General features: G+C 45.4%; 1 long non-coding RNA gene across 1 annotated transcript; it reads left to right on the forward strand.

The window, feature by feature from the left end:
- On the forward strand, window positions 3,737-15,006 carry LOC110260319. Its single transcript, XR_002343432.1, has 3 exons — window positions 3,737-3,916; window positions 13,158-13,222; window positions 14,889-15,006. It is a non-coding gene; the product is annotated as an uncharacterized LOC110260319 (long non-coding RNA).

The following is a 20,004-nucleotide window of genomic DNA, read 5'->3' on the forward strand; positions in this document are numbered from 1 at the left end:
CGAAAGCCGGAGCGGATGGCGCAACAGCCCCGCGCACCGGCCGAGCGGAGGGGGTGGCTTCCGGCCGCAGCGCCGCACCTGAGCCGCGAGGCCCTGAGCCCCGAGCCCAGCGGGGGCGAACTCTCCCTCCCTCTCCTTCTATTGATGAGAACAGGAGAATTAGACGCCACCAGCTCGGTTTTGATTTTTGGTTTCGTGACCAGGATTACTCTGTGAAAGGAGCACCTGGAGAGCCTGGAGGAGGCGATGTGCCTCTTACTGTTAGAGTAAAGCAGCGATTGGCAGCCCTTTCTGCCCCCTCGGAATCACTCGGGGAGCCCCCAAAGCCACCGATGTATCGCTTCACGCCCAGAGATTTAATGGATTTGATTCTGACTTAATGGATCTGGGATGAGGCTCGGGCATCGAGATCCTCGATAGAGTAAAGGTTCATCCTTTCTCCGTGCCTGTGTTCCCTGCAGCACAGGCCAGGGACAGATTTGGGCTCTGGAAGCTTCCAAATGGAAGTATCCCCTCCAGACCTCCACCTTCTGTGACAGCTGTGTGAAATCTTTTGAGTTTCTGTTTCCTCTTATGTCAGAGAGAGATAAGAAAGTCAATATCAGGATGGTTATGAAGATACCATGGTTATAAAGATCTACACACTTGACACAGGGTCCAGACCACAGGTGCTCCATCGATGTCAAAACAGGCACGTCCACCCTCCTGATGTGATAGATAGAAACTGGTACTTGGCTTTCAGAAGCAACCACAACCATCTCTTTAAAGGGCCCACCAAGGTTCCCCAGGGACCCTGAATCTGACAGGTGGCCTCAGAGCTGAGTTTGGAAGGAATGAAAATTACTGAAATAAGGTCTAGGCTGAGAAGTTTCTGGCCCAGCAAGTGCCTATGAAGATGTGCTTTTCCACTTTGGGCTTCAGGACCAGGACCAAGGCTCCTGGGGCAGCAGGAGTGGGCATGGTTTGGTGGAAGCCCCCAGGGGATAGGATCCGGCCTGAAGAAATAGGGTTTCTGCAATGCAGCCGGCGTGCTTCTAGGTTTCTCTGTGGGAACCTCCCATCAGCAGTGCTTGGCAGAACCAGGCACCTGCCCCGACCCACCCCATGCCAGAGGCTGGTTTGGGTGGGCTTGCTCCAGCCACACCCACAGGCGAGGGAAAAAAACATGTTGGAAGGTAGATCTTTTGGCACTGGCCCTTTCTCCTGCTGTTTAAAATTCCTTGGTGGCTCAGTGGATTAAGGATCCAGCATTGTCGCTCCTGTGACTCGGATCACTGCTGTGGCACGGGTTCAGTCCTTGCCCGAGAAATTTCACAGGCCACAGGTGTGGCCCTCAAAAATAATAAAATAAATATGATTAATAGTGGCAAACAATTGCCTTTGGAATGGATAGGCAATGAGATCCTGCTGTATAGCACTAAAAATTTTTTTAAATAATAAAAAATAAATAATAAATAAAATGACATTGCGGTGGGGCTCCCACTGTGGTTGCCCCTCCCCCTACTTGTGGCAGATACAGACCTGAAAATGATCAAAGAGGGACTACAAGCTGCAGTCTAAAACCAGAAGGCTGCAGAAAGCCTTCTGTTCAGATAGGTGAGTTTGAAAGAGGGCTATTGAAGCCCAAGAACAGGTGTCTCAGACCCCACCTGGCTCCTGCACCAAAGGGGGCCTTCCCATCTCTAATCCATCAGCCGGGAGTCAGACAGATAGTGTTTCCATCTCAGCTCTGCCATTTGCTGGCTGTGTGACTTGGGCAAGTTACTTAACCTCTCTGAGTCTCTATTTCCTGATGTGTAAGATGAGAACAACAATATGCAAATTGCTGGTATTGTGGTTCATATTAAAAGATCTGGCCCATCTTTATTTTCTCAACCTCATTTTCTGAATATAAATACGTTTCTACAATATTATTACGGCTTTTTTTTTTTTTTTTTTTTTTGTCTTTTGCCTTTTTAGGGCCACACCCGCGGCATATGGAGGTTCCCAGGCTAGGGGTCTAATCGGAGCTATGGCTGCCAGCCTCCACCACAGCCACAGCAACTTGGGATCCAAGCCGCCTCTGCGACCCACACCACAGCTCACGGCAACGCCAGATCCTTAACCCACTGAGCAAGGCCAGGGATCGAATCCGAAACCTCATGGTTCCTAGTTGGATTCGTTTTTGGTTTTTTTTTTTTGTCTTTTTTTGTCTTTTGTCTTTTTGTTGTTGTTGTTGTTGTTGCTATTTCTTGGGCCGCTCCCGCGGCATATGGAGGTTCCCAGGCTAGGGGTCGAATCAGAGCTGTAGCCACCGGCCTACGCCAGAGACACAGCAACGCGGGATCCGAGCCGCATCTGCAACCTACACCACAGCTCACGGCAATGCCGGTTCGTTAACCCACTGAGCAAGGGCAGGGACCGAACCCGCAACCTCATGGTTCCTAGTCGGATTCGTTAACCACGGTGCCACGACGGGAACTCCTGGATTCGTTTCTGATGCGCCACCCCGGGAACTCCTATTTATGGCTTCTTACCTCCACACCTTTGTTCAAGCTATTCCCTCTGCCAGAAATTCCCCTCATTGTCCTACATTCCACTTACCCTTAAAAGTTGGCTGGGATGTCTCCTCCAGGGAGGTGAGGTGTCTTCTCTCTTCCTTGCCTCCCTGGACGCCTATCATCTCCGAGGTCGGATTAGGTGGTCTGTCTCTGTGCCACCTCAGAACCCCACGCTGACTTTGTTCACCACCCCATTATCTGCACTGCTGAGCAGGGCGTGGTACATGGAGGGCATTTGTCTGGGATGTGGCCTTCCCTGGAATAGAGTATGGTCAAGCCCCACCTGAACTCTGCAACAGGTAGAGGTTCAAAATTCCTGAACCAACATTCCAGGCTGTGTTATGAAAAACACTGCTAAGCAAGAGAAGAAAGCCTATGTGCTCAATGCAGTCTGACCTGCCCTCTCCCAGACCTGGTTCCTGATGCCAGCCCCCTTGGGGGTCACCAGTGTTCCAGGAAGAGAAGACTCAGGAATGTGGGAGATAGAGACTTTTCTTTTTCTTTCTTTCTTTTTTTTTTTTTTTTTTGCTTTTAAGTCCGCACCTGCAACATATAGAAGTTCCTGGGCTAGGGATCCAATCAGAGCTGCAGCTGCCAGCCTTCGCCACAGCCACAGCAACGAGGGATCCCAGCCTCATCTGCAACCTACACCACAGCTCATGGCAACGCCAGATCCTTAACCCGCTGAGTGAGGCCAGGGATCAAACCCGCATCCTCATGGATACTAGTTGGGCTCATAACCCACTGAGCCACAGTGGGAACTCCTGGGGGGGGGGATATAGATTTGGTAAGAGCTCCGGGGTGAATTGCAGAGTGCGGATGAGGACATCAGGTCACCAGAAATTGGAAATGAGGACCAGACAGGACTGAAGCACCCTGGGGCCTGGGAAGTGAGACACCCTGCCGTGATCCTGCAGTCGAAGGGTCAGCGAGGACTTTAACCAGGGCACCTCTCTTGGGTAACTGTGCTGCTTACAAAGTGCTTTCACAACTGCTCTGAACTTTTTTTTTTTGGTCTTTTTGCCTTTTCCAGGGCCGCTCCTGTGGCGTATGGCGGTTCCCAGGCTAGGGGTCTAATGGGAGCTGTAGCTGCCGGCCTACACCATGGTCAGAGCAACACGGGATCCAAGCTGCATCTGCGACCTACACCACAGCTCAAGGCAACGCCAGATCCTTAACCCACTGAGCAAAGCCAGGGATCGAACCCTCAACCTCATGGCTCCTAGTTGGATTCGTTAACCACTGTGCTACGACGGGAACTCCAGAACTACTCTGAACTTCTTAACCCAGAAGGCTAGGAGATATTGTCCCCAGTGTTCAGAAGAGCACACTGAGGCACAGAGAAGTGAGGTGACTTTGTCCAGACTGCACAGCTGGTAAGTGGTACCTCTGGAGTGAGGACTGGCTCTTGACCCAAAACTCTCACTGAGGGAGGGTGCTGTGCGTGAAGGACCAAGGGCACCGCAGGACCAAGGGCACCGCAGGACGTCTGTCTACCCCATCCCAGCAAGGCTCCGGGGTAGGTGGGTTGGGAGGGGAGGGGGGCTGGGACACCGGCTTCTTGGGCCTCCCACACTCTCACCCACTCTGCGAGTGTCCTTGCTGTGGACCTGGTTTCCCCTAGAGGGGGAAGCTCTGAGCTGGTGTTGCTTTATCAGGCTCCTTCCCAGCAGGCAAGTCCTCGCTCACCTTTGACCTGAAGAGATTAAGCTTCTTAAAGTTTGCCACAGTCTGTTGGAGGCCCCATAGAATAAATGCATAGATTGTTTTGAATCCAAAAGGTACTTATTCATCACCTGCTCCTCCTCCCTCAGGCCTCCTGAGGTGGAGTGGTTTGCCAAAGGTGACACAGGCAGTGACAGCTGGTCAAGATCCCAGATAACCCGACTCAAAGGAGTCTTTTTTTTTTTTTTAATTTGCCCTGCCCTTAACCCCCCAGGCTTGGGCTGATGTGTCAGGGCGATTCTCTACTCTGAGAGTTGAGAACAATACCCTTTGTGCTCTATTCACCTTCATGGGCAATGACAGACTAAGAAGGGTAACAGGCTGACCTGCAGACCCCCCACCCCCACCCCAGCCTCTGGCCCTAACTCATCAATAATTACAGAAAGATGCTCCTTATTCCCCGAAGCCTTCCCTTTGCCTCTCTCCTCCGCAGAGAGGAGATTGATAGCAAGTGGGCAGCTGGGGTCTAATGTGGGAGTTCCCATCCTGGCTCAGCGGGTTAAAGAATCCAGCTGGTATCCATGAGGATGCGGGTTCCATCCCTGGGTGCGGAATTGCCACAAGCTGCGGTGTAGGTCACCCATGTGCTCAGATCTGACACTGCTGTGACGATGGCTCTGGCGTAGGCTGGCGGCTGCAGCTCCGACTCAACCCCTAAATATGTAAAAAAAGACACAAATAATAATAGTATAATAATAATATGGGGGCCCCCCTCTCATCAGCAGAACTCAGGCGAGCAGCACTCCCCAGTTGATTCTGGCACCCTTGGCCAGCCTGGGGAGAAATCTCCACTTCCACAGTAGGAGGAATGCAGCCTCCCAGCTCCAGCAAAACAGTGAGCCTCTCCCCATTCACCACCTGCAGCAGAGTTGAATACATTTTCTGTTCCATTTTTCATCACATCTCCAGCTGAGTTTACCCCAGAAGGGATTTTTTTTTTTAATTTTATGGCAGCACCTGCAGCATATGGAATTTCCTGGGCCAGGGGTCCAGTCACAGCTTTGACCTACACCACAACTGTGGCAACACCAGATACTTTAACCCACTGCACCAGGCAGGAGACTGAACCTGAGCCATTGCAGTCAGATGTTTAACCCACTGCACCAAGACAGGAAATCCAGAGAAGTGATTTTTTTTTTTTTTTTTTGGCTTTTTAGGGCTTCACCCGTGGCATATAGAGGTTCTCAGGCTAGGGGTCCAGTCAGAGCTGTAGCCGCAGGCCTATGCCACAGCCACAGCAACGTGGGATCTGAGTTGTGTCCACGACCACAGCTCAAGGCAACACCAGATCCTTAACCCACTGAGCGAGGCCAGGGATCAAACCCACATCCTCAGGGATCCTAGTCGGGTTTGTTAACCATTGAGCCACAACAAGAACTCTGTGATTTTTTTTTTAATTGAAGTATAGTTGATTTACAATATTGTGTTTTTCAGGTGTACAACATATGACTCAATATTTTTATATATTATAGTCCATTTAAAGTTATTATAAAATATTGGCTATATTCCCTGTGTTGTACAATATATCCCTGTAGCTTATTTATTTTACACATGATGGTTTGTACCTCTTAATCCCCTGCCCCCATCTTGCCCCTTCTCCCTTTCCTCTCCCCACTGGTATCCACTAGCTGTTCTCCATATCTGTGAGTCTATGTGTGTTTTGTTTGATTTTTTAGATTCCACCTATAAGTGATAATATACAGTATTTGTCCTTCTCTCTCTGACTTATTTCACTAAGCATAATACCCTCTAGCCCATCCATGTTGTTGCATATGATAGAATTTCATTCTTTTTTATGGCTGAGTAATATTCCATTGTGTGGGAGTTCCCATTGTAGCTCAGTGGGTTAAGAATCCAACTAGTATCCATGAGGATGCATGTTCAATCCCTGGCCTAGCTTGGTGGGTTAAAGGATCCAGTGTTGCCATGAGCTGTGACATAGGTTGTAGATGCTGCTTGGATCTGGCATGGCTGTGGCTATGGCATAGGCTGGCAGCTGCAGCTCCAATTCAGTCCCTAGCCTGGAAACTTCCATATGCCATGTGCAGCCCTAAAAAGACAAAAAAAATTTCACTGTATGGAGATTATTTATATATATATAATACTATAATATTATATTATTAATATTAATAATGTTATATTAAATATTACTATTGTATAAATAATAATATTGTTTAATGTATGAATATTAATAATATTTATGTTACATATAATGTAAATATTATATATACATATGAAATCTCACATCTTTGAGAAAGGATTTTGGTACCATTCTCAGAAAGGTGTTATTAAATCTCTTCTTGCAATATTTATAGAATGTTAAAATTTTATAACTATTAAAAGCAGCACAGTTAAATTAAATATAGAATTACCATATGATCTGGTAATGCTATTTCTGGGTATATGTACAAAAGAATTGAAAGCAGGGACTCAAAAGATATTTGCACGCCCACGTTCAAAGCAGCATTATTCACAATAACCAAAAAATAGAAGCAAGTGTCTATCTATGGATGAAGAGAGAAGCAAAATGTGGTATCGCTATGCAATGGAATATTATGCAGTCTTTAAAAGAGAGGCAATTCTGACACATGCTATGACAAAGACAATATGCTAAGCAAAACGAGCCAGACACAAAAGGACAAAAACTGTATGATTCCACTTATATGAAAAACCCAGAGAGGTCAAATTCATAGAGACAAAAAGTAAAGTGGTGTTTACCAGGGGTTGAGGGGAGACAAAATTGACATTATTGTTTATTTTTTTATTTATTTACTTTTATTTTATTAAAGTGTAGTTGATTTACAATGTTTCTTCAATTTCTGTTGTACAGCCAACTGACCCAATCACACATAGTTCCCTGTGCTGTACAGTAGGGCCCCATTGCCCATCCAGTCCAAATATAAGTTTGCTTCAAAAAACCCTGAATTGCCCATCCATCTCCCTCCCTCCCCTGGGAACCACAAGTCTTCTCTCCTTGGCCGTGATCTGTTTCTGTTTTGTAGATAGATCATCTGTGCCATATTTTAGATTCCACAAATAAGTGATATCATATGGTATTTGTCTTTTTCTTTCTGGCTTATTTCACTTAGTATAAGGATCTCTACTTCCATCCATGTTGCTGCAAGTGTCATTAGTTTATCTTTTTTATGGCTGAGTAGTATTCCATTGCATATGTATACCACATCTTCTTAATCCATTCATCTGTCAATGAACATTTAGGTTGTTTCCATGTCTTGGCTATTGTGACTAGTGCTGTGATGAACATAGGGGTACCTGTATTTTTTTCAATGAAAATTTTGGAAATTATTGTTTAATGGGTATGGAGCTTCAGTATTGCATGAAAAGAGTTCTGGAAATGGCTGGTGGCGATGGTTGCACAAAATGTGAATGTGCTTAATGTTACTGAACTGCAGACTTAATTATGGTTAAAATGGTAAATTTTATATCATATGCATTTTACCACTGTTTTGGTTTTCGGCCATGCCCACTGCATGCAGAGGTTCCTGAGCCAGGGATCAAACCCACACCACCACAGCAGTAACCAGAGCCACAGCAGTAACAATGCTGGGTCCTGGATCTGCTGAACCACCAGGGAACTCTCATTTTACACATTTTTTAAAAGCATCACAATTATGGAGTTCCCGTCGTGGCGCAGTGGTTAACGAATCCAACTAGGAACCATGAGGTTGCGGGTTCGGTCCCTGCCCTTGCTCAGTGGGTTAACGATCCGGCGTTGCCGTGAGTGAGCTGTGGTGTAGGTTGCAGACGCGGCTCGGATCCCGCGTTGCTGTGGCTCTGGCGTAGGCCGGTGGCTACAGCTCTGATTAGACCCCTAGCCTGGGAACCTCCATATGCCGCGGGAGCGGCCCAAGAAATAGCAACAACAACAACAACAACAACAACAACAAAAAGACAAAAAAAAGACAAAAAGACAAAAAAAAAAAAAGCATCACAATTATAACATTAAACAAACCAGGCTTTAAAGTTCAGATATGTAAAACAGATGCAATAAACAAAGTGGGGGGGAAATCTGTGCCCTCGAGGAGTTTACATGGTAGTATGGACAAGAGACAATAAAATAAAAGAGAAGAATATATAGTATGTTATCTGGTGATGATTACCTTAAAGGAAAAAAAGAAAGAGTAGGACAGGAAGTGGGGGAGGTAGGGTGATAATTTTAACTAGGGTCTCACTGAGAAGCGGGCACTGGAGTGAATAACCAACAAGTGAGCCTTGAGGGGGTGGCTGGGGGAGGCCTTCCAGGTAGAGGAACTAGCAAGTGCAAAAGCCCTGTGGTGGGAGGGGGCCTGGCCCATGTGGGTAATGGCAGAGTGGCCAGCTTACTGGAGGAAGTGAGTGAGAAGCAAAAGAGGGAACAGGATTCTAATGCATATAGGGCTCCATAGAATGACATAAAGTCTCAGGTTTTCACCCTGCAAGAGATGCTGAGCTTTGATGGGAGGCGTGGCAAGAACCAGCTTTTCAGAAGTGAGGGCTGGAGTACAGGGGAGAGAGGGAGACCAGTTGGAGGTTCTGCAATAATCTAGGCAAAAATGTTATGGTAAAGATTAGTCCAGCACCTAGTGTGAGGCCCGGCACAAAAGAGTCATTCAAATGAAGTCATTGTTAAGTGAAAAAGGTCATCTAGGAGTTTGCTGATGGCTCAACAGGTTACAGATCCAGAGGTGTCATTGCTTCGGCTGAGTCACAGCCATGGAGCCGGTTCTATCCCTGGTCTGGGAACCTCCGCATGCCTTGGGCGTGAGGCCAAAAAAATTTTTTTTCATCTAACATGATTTATTTTGTATGGTTTCTTTTCTTCCCAAAATAATTTTTAGAGAGTTCCCGCTGTGGCACAGTGGGTTAATGATCCGGCTTGTCTCTGTGGCGGTGCAGGTTCAATCCCCAGCTTGACATCGTGGGTTAAGGATCCAGCATTGCTGCAGGTGTGGCGTAGGTCACAGCTCTGGCTCAGATTCGATGCCTGGCCCGGGGGAACTTCCATGTGCCACAAGGGCAGCCAAAAAAGGAAAAACAAAAATAATTTTTTGGGGCCACGCCCTTGGCATGCAGAGGTTTCTAGGTGAGGAATGGAACCCAAGGCACAGCAGTGACCAGAGACGCTGCAGTGACAATGCTGGATCCTTAGCCTGCTGTGCTGGAGAACTCCCCAGATGATTTTCATTTCTCATAATTTTCAAGTCATTCGATGTATTTCATTGGGTCTCCCTAGGTTACTACTCTTTCTAGGATATTCTCTCAACTTTAAATCACGAAGCTTTCTTTTTGTATCCCACTAGTGTATAAATCTACTGAAAACACATGCATGTCTTTTCTTCAGTGTAAGAATTTTCAGAGCATTGCTATTTCTATTCTACTCTATTTCCAATATATGTTTTTATCTGGTTATATCGTCCAGGTACTAGATAATGCTCAAAAAAATAAAATACATGCATTATTGAGTAGGTGGGGAAGGGAGATGGCCCATGTTATTAAAGGATTTAATTTGAAACTCCTTAAGAGTGTGGACTTTTTAAAACGCAATATACAGGAGTTCCTGCTGTGGTACAGTGGGTTAAGAATTCAACTGCAGCAGCTCGGGTTGCTGAGAAGTGCGTGTTACATCCTCCATCCTGGAGAAGAGGGTTAGAGGATTGGGCATTGCTGCAGCTACAGAGTAGCTCACAAATGCAGCTCTGATTCAATCCCTAGCCCATGAACTTCCATATGCTGCAGATGTGGCCATTTTTTTTTTTTAATAATGGCAATATGCAATATAATTCTATGTACACCGACTCTGGAGCCAGACTGCCTGGGTTCACCCTCCAGCTCTGCCATTTATTAGCTGTGTGTCCTTAGACAAATTACTTAACATCACTGTGTTCCAATGTGTCCATCTGTAAGACAGAGGAAATAAAAGTACCCTGATAGGATTCACATGAGAATTAAGTTATAAAGGTAAAAGTAAATATTCCCAAAGTATATCTTTTTGTAGACCGAAGAGTCTATCTGAAAATGTTTTTAAATTGTATCTCATTAATATCACTCATAAAATGAACAGGTTGCAATAGAAATTTGTTATTAGGTGCTGAGTCCCCCTCTAGTGGGTTAAACAGTGTTCTGGATGAGAGAGCAATTTACCAGCAGACTTAAAGTTTCCAGCCAGGTCTGTCTCTGTTGTCAACAGTATTCCTTGTCCGGGCTGGGGCCCCTGCAGTTACTACCTCTGTCTGCCATTTCATCTTTCCTGGAAGATATTCTAAACTTGGATTTCATGAGTACGTGTGAGCTGTTTGTTCTTGCACTTCCCAGCAGAGGCTGCATTACCCTCTGGATTTTCACAGAAGGGTTGAGTAATGATTCTGCCTTGCGTCGCTGATTATTTGCTCCATTTGCGTCCATAAGCTGGCTCTTTAGCAATGATTCCTGTATGCATAGCTGTAGACATACGTGCAGACATACATGTGTAAGCAGATTCCTGAGCCAAATTGCCCGAGTTCAAATCCAGCTCTGCCATCAGCCGGCTGAGGACCTTGGACACTTCCCAAACCCCATTTCTCCAATCTCATTTTTATCTTTAAAATGAGAACAGGTAAGAGTTTCTATGGCACAAGGTTATTGTGAGGATTAACTGAGAAAATGATCTGAAGTACTGAACTCAGTCCTGGCCTCCAGTTAAGTGCTCAGTAACTGTTAACCTGATAATGATAAAAATCTACATGTGTGGTAACCTCGATCAGCCTGTGAAAATGGGTGTTAGTCGTGGAAGAAGGTGGGTGTTACTTCTATTTTATTTTCCTGCTACCTGGAAATTTCCCTCCAAGAAAAAAACCTTATATATATTGACCATTTTTGTAAGTCTCTTTGCTAAATATATTATACATTTTTGGGGGGATCATGTTGAATGTAATTCTATTAAATTTGAAATGACATATCAGACAGATTAAAAGCTAGACCTCTAGTGGCCAGAATTAAAAGTCAGATAACAAGTGTTGACAAGAATGTGAGGAAATCAGAACCTCATACACTTCTGGTGAGAAGGTAAAATGATACAGTCACTCTGGAAAACATTCTGGAAGTTCCCCAAATGATTTCACAAAGAGTTACCATATGACCCAGCAATTCCACTCCCAAATATATACCCAGAGAAATAAAAACATTTGTCCATACGAAAACTTGTACATATGTTTAAAGAGACATCATCCACGGTAAAAGGAAAAACAGCTCAAATGCCCATCGCCAGAAGAAGGGATAAACAAAATGTGCTATCTCCATACAATGGACTATAATTCAGCTATAAAAAGGAGTAAAGTAGTAATACATACTACAACATGAACGAACCTTGAAAACATTATGCTATTAACAGAAGACAGTCACAAACATCTATATACTGTTGGATTCCATTCATATGAAAGTCCAGAATAGGAGTTCCCTGGTGGCCTAGTAGGTTAAGGATCCACTGTTGTCACTGCTGTGGCATAGGTTCAATCCCTAGCCCAGGGACATCCGCATGCTGTGGGCATGGCAAAAAAAAAAAAAAAAAAGTCCAGAATATACTTCTTTTTTCTTTCTACAGCTGCACCTGCAGCATATGGAAATTCCCAGGCTAGGGGTCAAATTAGCTTGCAGCAATGCTGGATCCTCAACCCACTGAGCGAGGCCAGGGATCGAACCTGCATTCTCACAGACACTGTCAGGTTCTTAACCTGCTGAGCCACAAGGGGAATTCCCCAGAATACACTTTCTATTCTAGGAAATCTACAGCAATAAAAATTTAGTGGTTGCTTTGTGCTGGGGGCGTAGGGGATGGATGAAGAAATAGAGGGGTGATAGCTAAAGGTTATGGTGTTTCTTTTTGAGGTAATGAAAATGTTCTAAAATAGCCTGTGGTGATGGCTACACATATCTATGAATATACTAAAAACCCATTGAGTCATATACTTAAAATGGAAGAATTCTATGTTATGCAAATTATATCTCAATAAAGCTGTTTTGAAAAATAAATAGGGGGTTCCCTTCATGGCTCAGCAGAAACGAATCTGACTAGCATCATTGAGGACACAGATTTGATCCCTGACCTTGCTCAGTGGGTTAAGGATCCTATGTTGCCACAACCTGTGGTGCAGGTCAAAGACTAGGATCCTGCGTTGCTATAGCTGTGGTGTAAGCTGGCATCTGCAGCTCTGATTTGACCCCTAGCCTGGGAACGTCCATGTGCCTGCAGGTGTGGCTTTAAAAAGACAAGTAAATAGGAGTTGCTGTGGTGGCTCAGTGGTTAACGAATCCAACTAGGAACCATGAGGTTTCGGGTTCGATCCCTGACTTCGCTCAGTGAGTTAAGGATCCGGCGTTGCCATGAGCTGTGGTGTAGGTGGCAGATGGAGCTGGGATCCCAAGTTGCTGTGGCTCTGGTGAAGGCCGGCAGCTACAGCTCTGATTCGACCCCTAACCTGGGAACCTCCATATGCCACAAGAATGGCCCTAGAAATGGCAAAAAGACAGAAAATAAATAAATAAATAAATAAATAAAAATAAAAAGACAAATAAAACAAAATAAATTTTTTAAGCTTTTGAGCCAGATTCAGTCTGAAATCTTTGTATTATTTACTTAATCTTACCCAGTCTTGATTTCCTTGCCAGTAAAATAGGGCCACAGTAGGACCCAAATCACTGGGTGGACATGAGGATTACATGAGATAACATACTTGAATTTCTCAGCACAGTGCCGGGCGCGTAGTATTAACTCAGCATATTGCTAGGAAATATCATTACGTTTCTTTTTTTAAAAAATTTTTTTATCACTCAAATGAATTTATCACATCTGTAGTTGTATAATGATCATAACAATCTGATTTCACAGGATTTCCATCCCTATCATTATGTTTCTGACAGATATTTTGGGGATGCCGATCATGTGCCAAACATTGACATTGGTACTACAGCAAATTCAGAGATAGGTAAGACAGAGATTGTGCCCCTCTTGTCCTAAGCTAATACCCTCAAGGATCCCACCTTGCCTTCTCTGGAACCTTAGACCACCTCTTCTCCTGTGTCATCAACCTGTCCCTCTCCAACGGATCCCACCCACTACACGCAGCATGCTCTGCTCTCACCCACCTTGAGAAACAAAGAACTTCCCTACTCCTTTCCTCTCACTTCCCTGTCTCTTCTCTACTTTCAGCCAAACTGATAGTACTTGAAAGCCCCTTTTTCCCCATTTCCTTCCCATCCTATCTAACCTCTGCTTTGACACCCCTCTTCCCTGAAACTGCCTTTCTTTCTTTTTTGTTTGGTCTTTTTAGGGCCGCACCTGCGGCATATGGAGGTTCCCAGGCTGGGGGTCTAATCAGAGTTAGAGCTGCTGGCCTACACCACAGCCACAGCAACACCAGATCCGAGCCACATCTGCGACCTACACCACAGCTCACAGCAACGCCAGATTCTTAACCCGCTAATCGAGGCCAAGGATCAAACCCGAGTCGTCATGGACACGAGTCGGGTTCGTTAGGCACTGAGCCACAATGGGAACTCCGAAACTGCCCTTTCTAAAGGCACCATTCACCCTACAACCCTTCATGGAGGGCCACCTTAGCGGACAAGAGCAGCAGTGACGGAAACCAAAGACAATTAACACCCACAAAGGAACAAACTAAGCAAAAAAATCATCCCAATGGTGACAAGAGTCATGAAGAAATCTCCTCCAAGCCACTTAATTCAGTGGACAAAATCTTTTTTTCTTTCAAATGATTATCTTCAATCCTCTTCTTTTATCATTATTATTTTTAAACGGCCGCACCTGTGGCATGTGGCATTTCTCAGGCTAGAGCTCAGATCGGAGCAGCTGTGATCTCTGCCACAGCTTGCAACAATGCTGGATCCTGAACCCACTGAGGGAGGCCAGGAATCAAACCCACATCCTCACCGAGACAACCATCGTTCTGTAACCTGCTGAGCAACAGCAGGAACGCCTTCAATCCTCCTTTTTTGATGTTTCTAGAGATTCTTAATCCTGATTTTCTTTTCTTATATGCAATACTTAATATAGAAACATCAGGGAGCTCTCCTGTGGCAAAATGCATTAAGGATCTGGCATTGTTCACTGCAGTGGCTACAGGCCTGGCCAAAAAAACAAAACCCGTATATATATAAATGGTTAAACATCAATGATGTTTATGATATACAAACATAAATATAACCAATATATGGAGTTCCCGTCATTGTGGCTCAGCAGGTTAAGAATTCAACTAGTGGAATTCCCCTTGTGGCTCAGTGGTTAACGAATTCGACTAGGAACCATGAGGTTGTGGGTTCAATCCCTGACCTCGCTCAGTGAGTTGAGGATCCGGCGTTGCCGTGAGCTGTGGTGTAGGTTGCAGACACGGCTCAGATCCTGCATTGCTGTGGCTCTGGCGTAGGCCGGCGGCTATAGCTCTGATTCAACCCCTGGCCTGGGAGCCTCCATATGCTGCGGGAGCGGTCCCAGAGAAGGGGCCTCTGTCATCCAGTTCTTTACATTGCTGCGATCCAGAGCAGATCTCAAATCCATCTGCCCCTCTCTCATTCACCACACTGGTCCACATCTATCACATCTCGCTCGCTTTTTCTGTTTAAAACCCTTCACAGGCACTGTGTCTATCTGGTCATCACTGTATCCTCAGTACGCAAGACAAGTTCCCGGCACAGAGTGGACACGCCATCACTATGTATTGCATGAATAAACAGATGAATGTTCACGACCTTATTCAAGGAGTCTTTGTTTTCATGAAAGTGGAAGACGGAATGAAGGCCGTGTTTGAAAAACTCACAGCTAACATCATACTCAGTGGCGAAAGAATGAAAGCTTTTCCTTAAGATCGGGAATGAGATGAGGGTGCTCACTTTTGCCACTTTTTTTTTTCCTTTTTAGGGCTGCTCTTCCTGGGTTAGGGGTCAAATCAGAGCTGCAGAATGCCAGCCTACACCACAGGCACAGCAATGCTGGATACTTAACTCCCTGAGTAAGGCCAGGGATCGAACCCACATCTTCATGGACACTATGTCAGGTTCTTAATCTGCTAAGCCACAATGGGAACTCCCCAACATCATTTTTTGAAGACAGAGAAAAACCCACTCTAAAATTTACATAAAATTTCTGGAGTTCCCTTCATGGCTCAGTGGTTAACGAATCCAACTAGGAACCATGAGGTTGCGGGTTCGATCCCTGGCCTTGCTCAGTGGGTAAGGATCTGGCGTTGCCGTGAGCTGTGGTGTAGGTCGCAGACTCGGCTTGGATCCTGAGTTGCTGTGGCTCTGGTGTAGGCCGGTGGCTAAGACTCCGATTGGACTGCTAGCCTGGGAACCTCCATATGCTGGCGAGAGTGGCCCAAGAAATGGCAAAAGGACAAAAAATAAAATAAATTTCAAAGGATCCTGGATATTCAAAACACTCTTGAAAAAACAGAACACACTTGGAAATCTTAACCTTTTTTTTTCTTATGACCGTACCTGTGCATGTGCTAGTTACCAAGCCAAGGACTGAATCCAAGTCACAGCTAGGGCAATAGGAAATCCTTTAGCCTACTACACCAAGCCAGGGATTAAACCTGCGCCTCTGCCTAGACCCAAGCTGATGCAGTTGGATTCTAAAACCACTGTGCCATACAGCAGGAACTAAAGACTTACAGGGTTTTTTTGTTGTTTTTGTTTTGTCTTTTTGCCATTTCTTGAGCCGTTCCCGTGGCATATGGAGGTTCCCAGGCTAGTGGTTGAATCAGAGCTGTAGCCACCGGCCTACACCAGAGCAACAGCAATGCGGGATCCGAGCCGTGTCTGCAACCTACGCCACAGCTCACGGCAACGCCAGATCCTTAACCCACTGAGCAAGGCCAGGGATCAAACCCTCAACCTCATGGTTCCTAGTCGGATTCGTTAACCACTGAGCCATGATGGGAACTCCCAAGACTTACAGTTTTTTATTTTAAAATTTGCCAAAAAAAAAGATTTTTTTTAAAGCAATAAGCCAAGTTTATTAAGGGGAGTATGCTTGCAAGACTACTCGATTTTTTTCAACAATATTGAGGTAAACATAATTGATATGGCCAATTTCTTTGTTTCTTTCTTTTGCCTTTTTTTTAGAGCTGTATTCTCGGCAAATGGAAGTTCCCAGGCTAGAGGTCAAATCGGAGTGGCAGCTGCAGGCCTACACCACCGCCACAGCCATGCCAGATCTGAGCCAAGTCTGTAACCTACACCACAGCTCACTGCAACGCCAAATCCTTACCCACAGATCAAACCCACATCCTCATGGATACTCGTCAGGTTCATAATCCACTGAGCCACAATGGGAACTCATGCAAATTGATTTCTGACAAGGGTGCCAAGACCATTCAAAGGGGAAAGGACAGTCTTTTTTTTTGCAGTGGGCGGGGGGGTAGGCTCCACCCGAGGCATATGGAAGTTCCTGAGGCAGGGATCAAATCCAAGCTGGAGCTTTGACCTACACTACCAGCTCAGCAAAGCTGGATCCTTAACCCACTGCATCACAGTGGGAACTCCAGGGAGTCTTTTTTTTTTTTTTTTTTTTTGCTTTTTAGGGCCGCACCCATGGCATATGGAGGTTCTCAGGCTAGGGGTCCAATCAGATCTACAGCTGCTGGCCTACGCTACAGCCAGAGCAATGCAGGATCCAAGCCACATCTGCGGCCTACACCATTGCTCACAGCAATGCTAGATCCTTAACCCACTGAGCCAGGCTAGGGATCAAACCCACAACCTCATGGTTCCTAGTCAGATTTGTTTCCACTGCGCCACAATGGGAACTCCCTTTCCAGGACAGTCTTTTTAACAAATGTCTCAGGAAACACTGGATATCTACATGCAAAAGAAAGAAGGGTCATTACCTAGAAAGAACCATCTAGAAAAAATTAATTCAGTCTGGATCAAAGATCTTAATGTAAGAGCCAAAACTATAAAATTCTTGGAGTTCCTGCTGTGGTGCAGTGGGTTAAGAATCTGACTGCAGCAGCTTGGGTCACTATGGAGGTGTGGGTTCAATCCCTGGCCTGGGAACTTTCATATGCCATAGGTGTGGCCATTAAAGAAAAACTATAAAATTATTAGAAGAAAACATACAGAAAAATCTTCGTGATACTGGATTTGGATATGACACAAAAAAATAAGCTAACAAAAGAAAAAATAAATGAATTGGACTTCATCAAAATTAGAAACTTTTGGAGTTCCCGTCGTGGCACAGTGGTTAACGAATCCGACTAGGAACCATGAGGTTGCGGGTTCGATCCCTGCCCTTGCTCAGTGGGTTGAGGATCCGGCGTTGCCGTGAGCTATGGTGTAGGTCACAGATGCAGCTCGGATCCTGCGTTGCTGTGGCTCTGTCGTAGGCCGGTGGCTACAGCTCCGATTCGACCCCTAGCCTGGAAACCTCCATATGCCGCAGGAGCAGCCCAAGAAATGGCAAAAAAAAAAAAAAAAAAAAAAAAATTAAAAACTTTTGTGACAGGTTTGAGGGTGGGGGGATGCACTGAGGGTTTGGGATAGAAGTGCTGAAATATTTGGTTGTGATGACTGTTGTACATCTATAAATGTAACAAAATTCATTAAGTAATTTTTAAAAAGATAATGCACTAGGAAATGTTGAATAAAGAAATTAAAAACGTTTGTGCATCAAAAGGTACTATAAAAAGAATGAAAGGACAACCCACAGAATGAGAGAAGATATTTGTAAAGTATACATTTGATAAGGGATTAATATTCAGAATACACAAAGAACTCCGACAATGCAACAACAGAGAACCCGAGTTCCCTAGTGGTTTAGGGGTTAGGATCTGGCACTTTCACTGCTGCAGCCCAGATTCAATCCCTGGTCTGGGAGCTTAGATGCCACATCAAACCGCCACCTCTCCACCGCCCCCCTCTTCAAAATATGCAACACTCTCAGTCTCCCTCTTCTACCTTCTATTACAGGGACACTGACACCTGCAGGTTTAATTTTCTGAATGGGGCAAAACAGAGAGTCTCTAAACTGGGAGGATATTTGAGCGCCTAAGCATGGTATGGAGAAGAGGACTAACTGTGTGTGTGCTTAATGCTACAGCTTGAGGCCCCAGCCCTCTGCTCCTTTCGCAACAAGAACACTGGAGGCCAGACCAATGTTCTCTCCTGGAAGGGAACTGTTGGGATTCTTCTCCGGGAAATCTGACAAGCCTGAGAGGAAAGATCCATCCAGACATTTGGGACTTTTCCCAGCAAAGGGCCCCACCCAGACATCACTGCCCCCCACCACAGAGCTTCCAGTCAGCATTTTGTTCCTGTGTCACATTATTTCCCATCTGCTCCCCCAAAAGTCCTCTCAGCACTGCCCTCTGTCTGAGGAAGCTCCCAGGTATGGATGACGAGCTCCCCCACCTCCAACTTCTGGGCAGTTTGGCCAATGAAGAGGAAGAGAGGGGAGGGAAGAGAGTGAGGTCAGGCCGTTTGCTCTTCTGTTCCTATCTGATGTCACCTCAGGCTCCCTGTGTCTCTCCACCAGGGGCTCAGGTCCTCCACTCTGCCTTTGTAAACAGCCACTTTATTATAAATAAATCCCCCACACACACAAATTATCCTGAGTGAACCAATGTTTACCATTGCGACCTGAATGATAACAGTTTGCCTCTCAGAAATAGTCGGACAGAAATTCTCACTGTGAGAGTTCCTGTTGTGGTTCAGTGGGTATGAACCTGACGAGTAACCATGAGGACACAGGTTCCATCCCTGGCCTCACTCTGTAGATTAAGGATTCGTTATTGCCACGAGCTGTGGTGCAGGTCAGAGACACGGCTTGGATCCCGCCTTGGATCCCGCCTTGGATCCCGCCTTGCTGTGGCTGTGGCATAGGCAGCAACTGTAGCTCCAATTCAACCCCTAGCCTGGGGCTTCCATGTGCCAAAGGTGTGGCCCTTAAAAGGAAAAAAAATTAAAAAATAAAAAAGCAGTGGATTAAGGATCCGGTGTTATTGCTGCAGTGCAGCTGCAGCTCAGATTGGATCTCTGGCCCTTTCTCTTCCATATGCTGCAGGTGCGGCCAAAAAAAGTCAGACAATCAAGGATTACAGCCTCCAATGAGGAAGACAGAAACAAAAAACAGAATGAAAAGCAACTTGTAGAAACAGAGTCTGTGTAGGAAGAAGACTTCATTTGTTTGTTCTGGCCACACCTTGGCATGAGGAAGTTCACCAGCCAGGGATCTAACCCATGCCACAGCAGTGACCATGGATCCTTAACCCATTATGCCATGAAGGAACTCCAAGAAGACTCTTATTTTTTTTTTTTAAAGTATCATTCATATTCTCAGATAGACACTAAAAGCCATTGTGTTTGTGGAACAAAAATGGGAAGCTATCTAAAAAGAGGAAGAACATTCAGGAGTCAAAAAAGCACTCTTGGAAATTAAAAACATGACAGTAGAAATTTAAAACTCAGTAGAAGAGTTCTCTTGGGCTCAGTAGGTTAAGGATTTGGTATTGTCACTGTCATTGGCAACAGCTCTCATTGCAGCTGTGGTGCGGGTTTGGGTTCTACCCCTGGCCCAGGAACTTCTGCATGCTGACAGTGTGGCCCAAAAACCCCCCAAAATTCAGTAGAAGAGTTGAAAGATAAAGAAATGTTCTAGAAGCAAGAGCCAAAACCCCCTTTAAAAAAAAAAAAAAAAGGGAGAGCGAAAGAAAGAAAAGAACAAAAAACATTTTTAAAAGTGTGAGAAACA

Source organism: Sus scrofa, chromosome 4 (genome assembly GCF_000003025.6).
Source record: "Sus scrofa isolate TJ Tabasco breed Duroc chromosome 4, Sscrofa11.1, whole genome shotgun sequence".
Lineage (NCBI taxonomy): Eukaryota > Metazoa > Chordata > Mammalia > Artiodactyla > Suidae > Sus > Sus scrofa.